This window comes from Lactuca saligna, chromosome 7 (genome assembly GCF_052625555.1).
Source record: "Lactuca saligna cultivar CGN05327 chromosome 7, ASM5262555v1, whole genome shotgun sequence".
In the NCBI taxonomy this organism is placed as follows: domain Eukaryota; kingdom Viridiplantae; phylum Streptophyta; class Magnoliopsida; order Asterales; family Asteraceae; genus Lactuca; species Lactuca saligna.
In genome coordinates, this window is record NC_136423.1 from 62,577,110 (window position 1) to 62,586,808 (window position 9,699).

Consider the following 9,699-nt stretch of genomic DNA (forward strand, 5'->3'; position numbering starts at 1 on the left):
ATCTAAATCCTTTTCCCCAAACAAAGCAACTTCAAGATCCTCTCTCCTTTCACAAAGACCAACAATGAGCACCAAGAACTTCTTACTAGCTCAAGAGCACCAACAAGAGAATTAGGGATCGATTTTAGGGTTTTATCAATGGAGGCTGGTAAGGAGACCGACCCTTGGGGCTTAAAGAGATTATATAGGGTGCAACATCCTAAACATTAGGGTTTCCTTCCTAGCTTCCAACACGCTGTGTTTAGACACCAACATGTCATGTTAACCTTAATGAGAGCTGCACTTTTCCTTAACTAGACACGCCGTGTTGGTTCCTCCAACACGTCGTGTTCAGTTCTCAAAATGAGATTCATTCCTTACAATTTCTCCTCAAGATTTCGGGTGTTAGAAAAAGCCTTTAAACACTTGATTTCCTTATCAATCATTCAAGCCAAACTGGGAACTGAGAATTCGCCAAAACACTGAAATATTATGGTCTTTTGAAATCAAGAAATATTTTATCAATTCTAGAAACTTATAGATGGTTATAACCATGAACACGAGACAACTTGCAAGAGATATGACTAAGATCTCATCTCTTTATAAGAAATGCTGGTTTCTTTGAGTTTCAAAGTTCCTTAGAATGATAAAGAACTAAAAGGAGAAGTAAAATACTTTTGTAAGGATTGACCTACTTTTGATTCCTTTTACACAAGGGTTGACTATGCTAACCCTTCTTGTATATGATTCTGACGTAATATTGCTTAAGATTTATATACACCTTTATGCCAGGACGTATTTTCAAGTGTGTTAAGCTTTATAGATCTTAATGATTTGTGTAAGTAGTCTTTTTGAAGAAAATCAAGGAAATGAACTTGCCTTATGAATAGGAGTTTTAAGTTTCATTCAAGTTAGTGGGAGCACTATATATCGCCTGAATATGATACACAATAAAGATCATAGAATTCTTTGTTTTTCACGTAAGACCACAAAATGTCTACACGTTTTTGAAAAACACATTGCTATGAAAATATTGGAAGGATAGGTCTTGAATGAGAGTTTATATTAGATAAACATAAAAAAAAAGTTATCTATTAAAAGACATAGTGCATGCATTGAATCCAAATGTATTTCAGGATGCATGATCACCTTCTAACTATCATGCCAATGTAACATGTCAGGAATACCATATGAGATATCGTATGTGGAAATGGAATTTTCTTCACCTAAGTCTACCTCAAATAACATGTCATGTACTTGGACTTTAGGAGAACGTTCTAGAGTTCCATGTAGAACTAGGAATAAAACGACTGCATATAATGAAATATCAACATCATTGTACGTTGATGATGCAAGCCTTTAATAATGTTTAGCAATTCCTCAATAATTTACTCAAAGACTATTTTCTCACAAACATCAAGCCTAATAAATCACTCTTGAGTAAGAGTAACATGACTATCACACTAGATATGTCTACATATACCTCTAGTTTGTCACTCCTTAGGGAATATGTGAAAATTTTAAGTTCACTTGTCAAATAAAAGGCATGAAATGCCTGTAGAACTAAAGTATGTTTAAATGTATGCACTAGTAGGAAAAAGAACACCAAATGGTCAATGGTCAAGCAGTACGGAGTGACTCTCTTAAATAAGAAGTCATGGATTCAAGTCTCTTTAGAGACATTAATGATCATTTAGAAGTAGATTAATTAGTTTGTTTGCCGTTTCAAAATAAAAAAAAAATAAGAAAAAGAACGAGTTTCCAAAACCAACACTACTCTGTGTTGGAGGTTAACCTAGTCACCAAAACCCCTCCCCTCTCTCTTGGTGTCAACTTCAAGCATGCAAGAATGAAGGAAAGTTAGAATTAGTTGACTGTCTACTGGACGCTATTATTTCTTTATGGTGCACCGTTGAGAAATATTTGCTTTAATAATTCCATCAATATAAGGTACAAATCTAAGCACTTTATGGGTTGAATTACTATTGGCTTACGTTATTATAAATGGATCTATGGCTTCAGAAATGATCATACAATTTTAATATGTTAATGCTTTTACTGTTTATATTATTATATGTATATATGTATATCAAACCCAACATTAATTTGGTGTGAGACCTAAGAAATTAGTTTATATGGCTGTAACAGTGTCATATAATTGCTCTTTCTCCTAGAGACGTGGTTTTTTCTCTGATTTTGGAGTTTTCCATATAGACTCTTGTGTTCATATTTTTTTTCTATTATTTGTCACCGGGGATCTTTGAGATCATTTTTTTAACATGTGATGGATAGAAAATGAAAACTTAAGTATACAAAATAGAATATATTTGCACAAACCTCCGGTGTTAACACTAGAGTGCGGCTTGGGTCAATACAAACATTAAATGGTTATGTAACGGTGCTCCTTCCACCACATCTTGGGCATACTATGACATTAAAGAACATTAATGCATGTCACATTTTATAGATGATGGCTTGTCATGGTAAACACCTCAAATTTGTTTTTATAAGAGAACTTCTAATCTAAAAAGGGTAATGCCCATCTCTTCGGTCATACCACAAACATGAGGATGTTGTACATAACAATATCTCTAAAACAAGAAATATGATGTTCAAGCTTGATATTCAGACCTCGTTTAGAGATTCTCTTCTCTTTGCAACAACACGTAATTTATCATTAAAGTCTTATCGTTAGAAGTAAAGTTTTTTTTTTCTTTGAAAACCTATGGGACCACATTTTGAAGGATTTTTTTTTTTTTTTTTTTTTTTTTTTTTTTTTTTTTTGCCTTTTGCTTGTTATCGAAGTAAATTTGTAGGGAAGTACGCAAATGCATGTATGTAATGGTACACGTTTCTTAAAACACAAGTTACTTATGAGATGCATGTTAACTCCAAATGGTCTACTCTGTTAAAATCCTATAATATTTGCTTGGCAAAGTCAAGAACCCTACCCATGGGCTCTATAACGCCACTAAAAGTCAACTATTGACTCTAGTAAAAGAAAACAGTAGTAGTTTGTAAGAAAAGGGGTAGGCGACTATTTGTAAGAAAAGGGGTAGTCGACTAACCTCTCCATGCCTTAAGGGTATAGTCATCGGCTGGTTTAATGCAAAAGACACAATAAAAATACAAATGTGAATAAAATTACCTATAAGTAAGCAACTGATTTTTATCTTTAACATAATCCGGTCGAAAAATAACCAACATGCCATTATTTACGATAAAAAAAAATACCCGATTCTTTGTATATATTAGTTTAACATAATTGCATGATATGCCGATTATATATTAAATATTTTATGCTTAAGATAGCTTAAACCTGTTATTTAGTCTTGATAACGAAGGTAAATTTTGTTCACTTTTTATCAACCGAAAAGTGGATACAATCTAATCATGAATGTTTTCGTTTCAAGAATTCGTTTGCTATTCTCCAATAGATTTGGAAATGAGACAATCAATGCATAATCATCACTCTTGTCTTGTAGATGATATTTTTAGACATAGATTTTAGAAAACACTGTTTAAGCATTTATTGCACAAAATTTATCCCACAAATACTGATATTTTATATCAAATGATTCACTACAATAAATGGGACATTAGCGGGCGACACCTTTAGCGGCGACGCCTAGCATTAGCGGCGACATGGATTGACGCGTCACATGTCGCCGCTAATGCTAGACGTCGTTGCTAAAGGTGTCACCACTAATAGTCACATAATAGCGATCCACGTCAAACGAGCCCCATCCATTCGATTTGTTTTCAATCGTAGGGTTTAAACGAAACAAGAAAAGACGCTGACTTTTCCCTCCAGGTGGTCGCCGCTAATATACGTCGCCGCTAAAGCCCTTTGCAGAAACCCCCCTTCGAGCTTCCTTTCTATTCCTTTCTGTGTATCGTGTTTTGTCTATGAAACCTCTCAGCCGACTCAATTTCGTTCGACGATCAATCGCATCCAGCCATTATTCCTGCCACAAAACCGCCAACACCGCCGACCCAGCCTCCATTCCGTCAATTTCGTTGAAGTTGGGAAAACTATCAACATAATCTGTATTTGCAAAATTGTAAAATTTCTATATATTTTGCTCGATGTTAATTTTAAAAAACAACCCACAAAAATTTGGTGTTTTAAATGTGCATTGTGTGTGTGTGTTTTTTTCGATAATTTTGCTTAGAATATGACAATTATCCTGTCACTGTGTTCGTTTGTTTATATTATTATAAAGGATAAATGTAATATCTATTACGATATTTTCTTATACAAATTCGAAAACAATTCTACTATTGTAACTATGTACATTTTTCAGAATTCAGAATAAAAATCGTTTACTAAAAAAATGGACACCAGTTATGCAATTCAAGGCTTCGTAAGAAATAGAGGCTTTTTAATATTTTTTCTTCAAAAAAAAGTCATTAGAGAAAAAGAAGGCATTAATCCCTTAATTTAAAAGAGAACTTTCTTTTTTTAAATAACTTCATTGCTACTCTTATCAATCTATATAAGTAGACCAACATAAATCTTCAACTCCATCCAACAAGTTTCTCACTCAACACTTCAAACATCAAACATCAAACAATTCCTTCCAAAAATGGGCAATCAAGATTTCGAAAATAACCAAACCCTTTTTTCTGTTCTTAAAGGAGAAGAATTTCCTACCAGCAAGATTCTCTCAAGAGATTCATCGGTTGGTCAATCATCGCGTATATACTATCAAAACACAACCAACGAAGGTGTACCCTTCAAATGGGAGATGCAACCAGGAACACCCAAGAATCCGCCACAAGTAGAGATCATCCCGCCACCAACACCACCACCGGCTGTACAAAGCCTAGCCATTCCTCGGCCTAAACTTGTTGTTAGTGGCTCTAAAGATTCGTTTTCATGGAGGTTTTGGTCTTGGAAGAAGGTAAGTAAGAATCTTAGGCTACAAACATACGATCGAAGAGGGCGCCATACAAGGTTTAATAAACACGCAACTTACTCTGATGGAGATTCCGATGCTGAGTTTGTAGGATGGGTTCGTAGTGATTCAAGAGCTTCATCATTTTCATCTTCATCTTCCTTGGACAGCTATACTGAAAGATTCAGACGAGGGTCACCTTTTCTTTGCAGTCCATGGAGGACATGAGAGGAAAACTTGCAAAATGTTTGCTTCATTTGGTAATGATTTTTTTATTATTATAAAGTTTCATCTTTCGGGTAAAAATTGTATTAATTTGTTCATGTAGAAATTAGAAAGATGGTTGTGTTTCGTTACATTGTAACTATATATAGATCCATGTTACTGCAAAACAGCAAGAACAAAGTCCAATCAAGCTTGATCAGAAATGTATAGGTGTTAAAATTATTTAAATTAACCTAAGAAACTGTATTTCTGAATGGGCAACATCCTAGTAGATCATCACAATAGGAGTTTTTACAAAAGCCTATTCAATCTAAAAATTTCTTCATAATTGTAAAAAATTATTAGAAGAGTTTTTTCAAACCAAAGTTTTTTAAAATAGCTTGTAAATTTAAAAAGCTATATTGTCATGAGTTTTTAATTATTATGGTTTTCAAATAGCTTGTAAAGTTTAAAGCTATTGTCATGAGTTTTTAATTATCATGGTGGATCATGTAGGTTTGCAACAAAGTATAAATAAACAATTAATAGAAAAAAATAAATAAATAATCAAATTGAAAGCTTTCATCCTGTACATGCCTAGTCTTATGCTACCTCCTTTTGTTATTAATTCTTTGGCTTTACAAAAAAAAAAAAATATAAAAAAAATAATAAAAAAAATCCCAACAGAACAAAGTTCTTACATGTTCTCCATTAATTCTTTGTGAAAACAAGTTGAATAAGTTTTAGTTGTTTGTCAAGCGAATCATCGTTTAATTAAGTTAAATAAGTTCACAAGAAGTTCCGGATGTTAGAACAAAATTACTAAGTTTCACTATGCTTAAATGCTAAAATGAGTATAATTTATTTTGTTAATTAAGTGGTCTATAACACGCGTGCAACCACGTTAGAGGTCATCATACAATTAGGAATGGTGTCGGGACAGAGTCTCGTAACGACACATAGTTGGAGAGTTGGCGTCGGCATAGGTTTGTCCCTGAGGATATATTTTGTCGTCCGGAACATCTCGCTATGCAGAGCTGATGAAAAACAATCATCTTCTCTTATTCCTGAAAACATCTTGCATGGCCAACACACACCTAAAGCGCCTATGTTTTGCATAGTCAAGCTTGGAGAACAGGTACTAGGACTTATGTGGTTTAATTCGATACGACGTGCAAAACCTTACCAGCCCTTATGAAAACATAAAAGCAAGAACGATCGAAACGAGCTTGAATACGAGACTCGTTAGGGAACATATGTTTTTCTTGTCTTTCGAGGGGTTGTTGGAAGCAAAACTGAGACCGGATGTGACTGAAGGAAAAGGAAGATAGGTGATAGGAGGGCACACTTAAACAAATAAGCGAAGGCTCTCTCTATCTCTCTCTCTCTCTCTCTCTCTCTCTCTCTCTCTCCCTCTCTCCCTCTCTCTCTCTCTTTCTTTTTCTCTCTCTCTCTCTCTCTCTCTCTCTCTCTCTCTCTCTCTCTCTCTCCCTCCCTCCCTCCCTCCCTCCCTCCCTCCCTCCCTCCCTCCCTCTCTCTCTCTCTCTCTCTCTCTCTCTCGTCGTAGACACAAATTTGTCACTGTATAACTACTTGGTGTGTGTGTTGGGGGGGGGGGGGGGTGGTGTATATATATATATATATATATATATATATATATATATATATATATATATATATCTTTACTATCTTATAAAAGAAATCTAACTATTTCTAAAAATAGATTGATTATAATAATAATATTTTTTTAAGACGTCTAAATGATGAAGCTGATAGTACAACTAGCCATTAATAAAATAATATTAAATTTTAACCACATTTTGAATTCAAATATTTATCATCAAATCTCCTTATATTTCTCAGCAATTTGATATGGTTCCCTCAAATCCCGGATTCATTCAAATTTTGAACCCTTTTCGATATCCTTAAATTTAGCATGTTAATTTAAATATCCCTCCAATCGCAGATACCTCTTTGTTCCCTCGTCTGCTATAAAGCCCACCGTCTAGGAATAAAAAATGACTTCATCTCCCAAATAACACCATAGTTTGATTATTTTGTCTTCGACATGTACTTTCTTTTGTAACATAACATTTTTGTAGAGGAAACATATCACCGAAAAAATTTACACACCCCGCCGCTTTGCGCGGGTACGCTGCTAGTATATATATATATATATATATATATATATATATATATATATATATATATTGTGATGACATGTCGTCTAGATAGCTTATCTTGTGTGTGACAACCCGAAATTTTCTATCTTGTTCAGTCTAACACTTCATTGAAAGTCAAACTCATTCCTGCTATCATTTAGCACAATTTGGAGTTTGTTTGAGCGTTCTGAGCCTTGTACACTTAAGGGATAAGTGTCGGGGTTTATCTGTTGAAGCTATATTACAAAGAACAAGCCTTAAACACATTTACCATGAGTTTACGGCCACCACAATGGAGTTTACAGCCATAAACTCCATGTTGGCTGTAAACTCTCCTTATATGATCAAGTGAAGGCCATTTGTTCATTCCTTTCCTTTCCTTGGCTAATTCTCTTCAAAATCCTCTTAACTATCATCCCGATCTTCAAAACTAGTAAGTTTATTGCCCTAACTAGTTGATATCTTACTTGATCTAGTGATCTTACATGATTTCATCCGTGAAATCATTCCATTTGTGTAGATCTTCAAGTTTCACCAAGAACACCAAGAACACACACTAGTGTTCTTGGCCAAAACCGACCATTTAAGCTCCTAGATCGTAAGTACTCTTGTTCTAACTTGTTATGTACTAGGTTTAACATGTTTTGTCCTTAGAAACATCAAGAATCAAAGGTTGAATGAGAGTTTACGGCCAAGGATCTCCCAAGGCCGTAAACTCCCTTTAAGGGTGCAATGATGCCCTCTCTTCCTTCCTTATGCCCAGAACTTAGCCTAGAACCAACCACCATTGAACTAGGGACCTCAAACATGAAAATGGTACTTCATACCATGAGTTTACGGCCGTAAACTCATGGGGAAGTGGTCCCCAGGCCGTAAACACAAGTTAAGGTCAATTCTTGGACCTTAAACTCACCTAGCCTCTTGTTTAACCTTGGAACACTTAACCACTTAAGATATCATACCTTCAAGCCTCTAAATAAGACCATTTAGAGAGTTTACAACCAAGAGTAAACTCCCTTGGGCCGTAAACTCCATTGAGTGTGGTCCTTGGGCCTTAAACTCAATAACAATGCCTTACACTCCTTTGTTGCAACCCAATGGCCTCCTAACACTTTGACCAAAGTGTTTTCCACACATTAGGATGTTTATACTTCTCTAATTAGTGTTATAATCACTAATTGTATACACATATATGTCTTTATATGTTATTAGGATCATTGTGTGTGTTCAAGTCTTCACTTGACACCTAGCACTTGTCTGACACTTCCATACAATCCACTCACTACAGGTGAGTTCATACCCCTTAATTAACATTTTAAATGTTTATAAATGTTTATAAATGCTTTTAGGGGGGGGGGGGGAATACAAGTTGAATCATGCTAGTTATTATATCAATCACATGTGATTAATAACTAGCATACAAATGGATTTACTACACTTTTAGCTGTTTACTCAGTATACTACTTCCAAATGGCTTACCAAAATGTTTTTACAGGTTAAACTCTTTATCAAATTGTCTTACATACTGTAACCTTCCTTTTAAACTCTGTGTTTCAAACAAAAGATTTCTTATACTTTAAACTATTCTTATCAAACAAACTGTTTTCAAATCATTTTATAAACGAACATCAAGTCATCAATTCTTATTTATTAAACTTTTCAAAGGTTTTACAAAACTTCTTTTATACTTTTATATTGTCAATTTCATGCCTATATATGTATAGCTATATAAGTAATATTTAAAGGACTTAGGACTGCTAGCTCGCTTTAATTCCTTTTCCTTGTTTGGATGTGGCCTTAGAGTATCAGTTATTTGTCCGAATATCGTCTAAATATTAGTTATATATCATGTATACATATATAGACATAAAAGTTCTATCACTCAATATTAGTTATATATCATGTATACATATATAGACATATATACATATATAGTTAGGAGATACTATTTACTGTTCCAAGTACAAGGAATCACACATGAGTCAGTTCATTCATGAGTCTATACTAATACATTACATACTATATGAAGAGATACTATTACATACTATTACAGAAGTACAATTACAGAAATACTATTACATACTATATGAAGAGATACTATTACATACTATATGAAGAGATACTATTACATACTATTACACAGATACAATTACAGAAATACTATTACAGAGACATGATTACATAGATACTATTACATACGATACAGGACTGACCATTCTACACCGAAGGCTGTTAGCTACAGTAGGGAAAATGCGCATCGACTGATGTGTATGGTTGTACGGTTCGGCGAGTTACCACGCCATGAATATCCTAGTACAAAAGGATACGATTTCAGTTATTATATTATTTTCCTTATTACCTTTATTTTGTGTCACATTCACATAATCGATGAGGTAGAATAGATTTGAATAATAATAGTTGTACAAGGGAAAAACCTTCACTTATGTAGAGGT